The 6000-nt window shown below is 45.3% G+C and overlaps 1 protein-coding gene across 3 annotated transcripts in view; it reads left to right on the top strand.

The window, feature by feature from the left end:
* Positions 1 to 2095: 2095 nt before the first annotated feature.
* Positions 2096 to 6000, top strand: part of LOC137375371 (GPI mannosyltransferase 4-like) — a 28537-nt gene continuing 24632 nt past the window's right edge. For 2 of the 3 annotated variants that reach the window (XM_068042448.1, XM_068042446.1), the window contains exon 1: positions 2096 to 2155. The gene's annotated coding sequence lies outside the window, so the exon portion shown is untranslated. Of the gene's footprint in view, positions 2156 to 2178; positions 2287 to 6000 lie in introns of those variants that run through there. The other variant, XM_068042447.1, reaches the window with a different exon arrangement.

Here is a 6000-nt window from a genome sequence, read left to right as displayed (position 1 = left end):
TGTGAAAAGCCTGGTTAGGTCTTCATGTTGTTTTGCCTCTAAGTGCAAAAGCATGCTGTCCAATTTTCCTAGCCATTCTGTATTCACTAATCTGATAGAGGTTCAATCTGAGAATTATCTAGGCCTCCTTCTGTCTCATCCTCACTATCCTTTTCCTTCTCAACAGTCCTGATTACCTGACATACCTGTACTGGTTTATCCTCCTCCCTGCGATAATATTGCTTTGACATATTGATGTGACACAACTGGTTCTTCTTCCTGTGATCGGGGTATCAATCAAGTAATCTACCTTACCTACTCTTTTGATCACTCTATATGGGCTACTGAACCATGCTGCATTAACATCCCACACGGACGAGTGTCTACAGAGACTCATCAACAGGATTGCGGCTGCCTGCAACAAATTTGGCCTAACCATCAGCCTCAGAAAAAAGAACATCGTGGGACAGGATGTCAGAAATGCTCCATCCATCAATATCGGCGACCACGCTCTGGAAGTGGTTCAAGAGTTCACCTACCTAGGCTCAACTATCACCTGTAACCCTGTCTCTCGATGCAGAAATCAACAAGCGCATGGGAAAGGCGGCTGCTGCTATGTCCAGACTGGCCTATAGGGTGTGGGAAAATGGCGCACTGACTTGGAACACAAAAGTCCGAGTGTTTCAAGCCTGTGTCCTCGTACCTTGCTCCACGGCAGCAAGGCCTGGACAACGTATGTCAGCCAAGAGCGACATCTCAACTCATTCCATCTTCGCTGCCTCCGGAGAATCTTTGGCAGCAAGTGGCAGGACCGTATCTCCAATGCAGAAGTCCTTGAGGCGGCCAACATCCCCAGCATATACACCCTACTGAGCCAGCGGCGCTTGAGATGGTTTGGCCATGTGAGCCACATGGAAGATGGCAGGATCCCCAAGGTCACACTGTACAGTGAGCTCATCACTGCTATCAGACCCACCGGCCGTCCATGTCTCCGCTTTAAAGACATCTGCAAACGCGACATGAAGTCCTGTGACATTGACCATATGTCGTGGGAGTCAGTTGCCAGTGATCGCCAAAGCTGGCGGCCAGCTATAAAGGCGGGGCTAAAGAGTGGCGAGTCGAAGACACTTTGCAGTTGGCAGGAAAAAAGATAGAAGTGCAAGGAGAGAGCCAACTGTGTAACAGCCCCAACAACCAATTTTATCTGCAGTGCCTGTGGAAGAGTCTGTCCCGCTCGAATTGGCCTTGATAGCCACTCCAGGCGCTGCTCCACAAACCACTGACCACCTCTAGACGCTTACCCATTGTCTCGAGACAAGGAGGCCAAAGAAGAAGATACTTCCCCACATTAGTGGGTTCTCTTGTATTTTAACCTTCTGTCTAGCAGATTTCTATTTAAAAACAACAGTCTGCCCGATTTGTATCTCCCTATGTCCACAACTGAGGGGGAGGACTTATCCCACGCAATCCCCATCAGTATCTGGGATCAAGGACTTAGCAACACAATTGCTGAAGTGTTTATGAATTACTGAGACAATCCACTGAATTGCTTCTTATTTTGGTCTCTGAGGAAATAACTTTAATTGCTTGACTAACATTTTAACTGGATTTTTAATGTGAATACACCTTTTTAAAAATTCCATCAGCAACATTTGCATCCAGAACAAAAAATCATGTTTGTTTCTTTCCCTTTCTCCGAGTACTGATTAAATTGTCTTCATCAGTTTTTCCTGATCGAATACCAGTTGTCCATAGTATTTGAGAATGATGCATTGCTGAAGCTGTCGTTACACATCGTTAATAAATCTGGTTAACAGTAATATTCTTTACCAGAGGACCATGACCCTTTAATCTTTCTTGCTGCTCTTCTGGCTTGAAAGTGTGAATCAAATTCTGGCTGTTGTACGGATTGTAAACACGCAAGAGAAAAACAACCGCAGTGAAAACTGAATCCATCAAATATTTATTGTCCGCCGAGAACAAAATATTCCCTGCGGAGTGCGCAACCGCACCTTTAAAACAGAAAAAAAAACCATTCGCCGTCACCTTGACAACAACGCTGGTGCTACGCTATGACGCCACGAACAAACAGCCAATCAAAAGCCTGTTGAATATATTAGCGCGCGCCACTAGCGACTGCGCTTGCGCCGCTCTGGCCAGCGCGGCCTGGACACAGGTAATAAGTTGGGGTTGGGCACTGCTGAACGCTGCTGTCGCTGTAAGCGACCCTCTATCGCATCTTTGCGCGAACTCTGAGCACCAGGCAGTCTTCTCCTTCGCCCCTGGCAGCAAGTTTTAACCTGTGCGGTGGGTGAGGGTCCGCACTGAGGGATCTCCCTCAGACGAGGGAGCAAGCGATCCCAGATCTAGTACTGTGTAATGAGATAGGAATAATTAATGACCTCATGGTTAGGGATCCTCTTGGAAGGAGTGATCACAGTATGGTTGAATTTAGAATACAGATGGAAAGTGTGAAGATAAAATCCAATACCAGGGTCCTGCGCTTGAACAAGGGGGACTACAATAGAATGAGGGAGGACTTGGCTAAAGTGGACTGGAAACAAAGATTTTACGGTGGGACAGTTGACGAGCAGTGGAGGACTTTCAAAGCAATTTTTCAAAGTGCTCAGCAAAAGTATATTCCAGTGAAAAGGAAGGACTGGAAGAAAAGGGGTAATCTGCCATGGGTGTCTAAGGAAATAAGGGAGGCTATCAAATTGAAAAAGAAGGCATACAAAGTGGCCAAAAGCAGCATGAAACTAGAAGATTGGGAAAACTTTAAAGGTCAACAGAAAGCTACAAAAGAGCTATAAAGAATAGTAAGATGGAACATGAGAAAAAACTAGCACAGAATATAAAGACAGATAGCAAAAGTTTCTATAAATATATAAAATGAAAAAGAGTGGCCAAAGCAAACGTTGGTCCTTTAGAGGATGAGAAGGGGAATTTAGTTATGGGATATGATGAAATAGCCGAGGCATTGAACAGGTATTCTGTATCGGTCTTCTCAGTGGAGGACATTAATAACATGCCAGTAATTGACAAAGAGACGAACGTAGGTGAGGACCTGGGAACAATCATTATTACGGAAGAGGTAACGTTGGGAAAGCTAATGGAGCTAAGGATTGATAAGTCTCCTGGCCCTGATGGAATGCATCCCAGGGTACTAAAAGAGATGGCGGGAGAAATAACAGGTGCACTGACGGTAATTTTCCAAAATTCGCTGGACTCTGGAGTATTCCCAGTTGATTGGAAAACAGCAGATGTGACGCCACTGTTTAAAAAGGGAGGTAGACAAAAGATGGGGAATTATAGACCGATTAGCTTAACCTCTGTAGTGGGGAAGATGCTTGAGTCTATTATCAAGGAAGAAATAGCAGGGCATCTCGATAGAAATTGTCCCGTTGGGCAGACGCAGCATGGGTTCATGAAGAGCAGGTCATGCTTGACAAATCTTTTGGAATTCTATGATGACATTACGAGCAAGGTGGACAATGGGGACCCAGTGGATGTGGTGTACCTAGATTTCCAAAAGGCCTTCGACAAGGTTCCGCACAAGAGGCTGCTGCATAAGATAAGGATGCATGGCGTCAGGGGTAAAGTATTAGCATGGATAGAGGATTGGTTGACTAACAGGAAGCAGAGAGTGGGGATAAAGGAATGTTATTCTGGTTGGCAATCAGTCACTAGTGGTGTGCCTCAGGGGTCGGTGTTGGGACCACAATTATCTACAATTTATATAGATGATTTGGAGTTGGGGACCACGTGTAGGGTGTCAAAGTTTGCAGATGACACTAAGGTGAGTGGCAGAGCAAAGTGTGCAGATGACTGTGAAACTTTGCAGAGGAACATAGATACATTGAGTGAGTGGGCAAAGGTCTGGCAGATGGAATACAATGTTAATAAATGTGAAGTCATTCATTTCGGTAGGAGTAACAGGAAAAAGGATTATTACTTGAATGGTAAAAAGTTGCAGCATGCTGCTATGCAGAGGGACCTAGGTGTCCTTGTGCATGAATTGCAGAAGGTTGGTCTGCAGGTACAGCAAGTAATTAGGAAGGCAAATGGAATTTTGTCCTTCATTGCTAAAGGGATTGAGTTTAAAAGCAGAGAGGTTATGTTGCAGCTGTATAAGGTACTGGTGAGGCCGCACCTGGAGTACTGTGTGCAGTTTTGGTCTCCTTACTTGAGAAAGGATATACTGGCACTGGAGAGGGTGCAGAGGAGGTTCACTAGGTTGATTCCGGAGTTGAGGGGGTTGGCTTATGAGGAGAGACTGAGTAGATTGGGATTATATTAATTGGAGTTCAGAAGAATGAGGGGGGATCTTATAGAAACATATAAAATCATTAAGGGAATAGATAAGATACAAGTAGAGAGGATGTTTCCATTGGCAGGTGAAGCTAGGACAAGAGGGCATAGCCTCAAGATTAGAGGGAGCAGATTTAGGACTGAATTAAGAAGGAACTTCTTCACCCAGATGGTTGTTAATCTATGGAATTCCTTGCCCAGTGAAGTAGTTGACGCTTCTTCAGTAAACGTCTTTAAAGCTAAGGTAGATATCTTTTTGAACAATAAAGGAATTAAGGGATACGGTGGGAGCGCGAGTAAGTGGATCTGAGTCCACGAAAAGATCAGCCATGATCTTATTGAATGGCGGAGCAGGCTCGAGGGGCTGGACGGCCTACTCCTGCTCCTAGTTCTTATGATCTTATGATCTGTCTCCCCTTGCTGTTCACCCATCTGTCTCACTGAGTCTCTTTTTCTGTCCCCATTTGTCTCTGCCTGTCTGCACCTAGCCCATCTGTCTCCCACATCTGTTTCTGTTTTTGCCTCACCCCCCACCCCCATGTGTTCCCTCACTGTCTGTCCCTGCCTCTTTGTCCCCCAATTGTTTCTGTCTTTGCCTCCTTGTGTTTGTCTCCCCACTGTATGTCCCTCGGCCTCTTTCCCTAACAGTTTCTGTCTTTGTCTCCTGCCATTTGTCTCCCCATCATCTATCACTATACATCTGTCTCTCCCCCAATTCTGTCCTCGTGAATTTGCAGGGCTAAGGGAAAAGAGCAGGGAAGTGGGACTAGCTGAGTTGCTCTTACAGAGAGCCAGCACAGACATGACAGGCCAAATGGCCTCATGTGCTGTCATTATTCTATGATTCTATTTATATACTGCCTTTAATGTAGTAACATGTCCCAAGGTGCTTCACAGGAGCATGATAATGCAAAATTTGACACAGAGCCACATAAGGAGGTATTAGGACAGATGACCAAAAGCTTAGTCAGAGAGGTAGGTTTTAAGGAATGTCTTAAAGGAGGAGATGTTTAGGTAAGAATTTCCAAAATTTAGGCCTAGGCAGCTGAAGGTATAGCCAGCAATGGGTAGAATGATTAATATTGGTGATACACAAGAGGCCTGATTTAGAGGAGGGCAGATATCTCGGAGGGTCGTGGGGCTGGAGGAGGTTAGAGAATTAGGAAGGGGCTAGGCCATGGAGGGATTTGCAAACAAGGATGAGAATATTTAAATTGAGGTGTTAGTGTACCGGAAGCCAATGTAGGTCTGCGAGCACAGGGCTGAAGTGTGAACGGTACTTGGTGTAAGTTAGGATATGGGCATCAGAGTTTTGGATGCGTTAAAGTTTATGGAGAGTGGAAGATGGGAGTCCAGCCAGCAGAAGGTTGGAATAGTCAAATTTAGAAGTAGCAAAAGCATGGATAATGATATCAGCAGCACGTGAGCTCAGGCAGGGTGGAGTCAGGCTGTGTTAGAGGTGGATGCAGGTGGTTGTTGTTGGAGCGTCATAGTGTAGGAAAGAGAGAACCTGGCAACAGGCCCTCACCCTCCCCATTCCAGGAGAATGCTGTACAGTTTGTGAGAGGTACAGCATTCTGTAGTTAAGGACTGTTGCTGCTGATGTAGGGCAAAATACCTAAGTGTGGACATTTCCCAAAGCTCATCAAGATTACTAACCGCCAGGACATCCAGGAAAATTGGTTTTCACTGAATTTAACTCATACTTAA

Source organism: Heterodontus francisci, chromosome 11 (genome assembly GCF_036365525.1).
Source record: "Heterodontus francisci isolate sHetFra1 chromosome 11, sHetFra1.hap1, whole genome shotgun sequence".
Taxonomy (NCBI): domain Eukaryota; kingdom Metazoa; phylum Chordata; class Chondrichthyes; order Heterodontiformes; family Heterodontidae; genus Heterodontus; species Heterodontus francisci.
The sequence above is the reverse complement of the archived record's forward strand: the minus strand, read 5'-3'. Positions and strand labels throughout refer to the sequence as shown.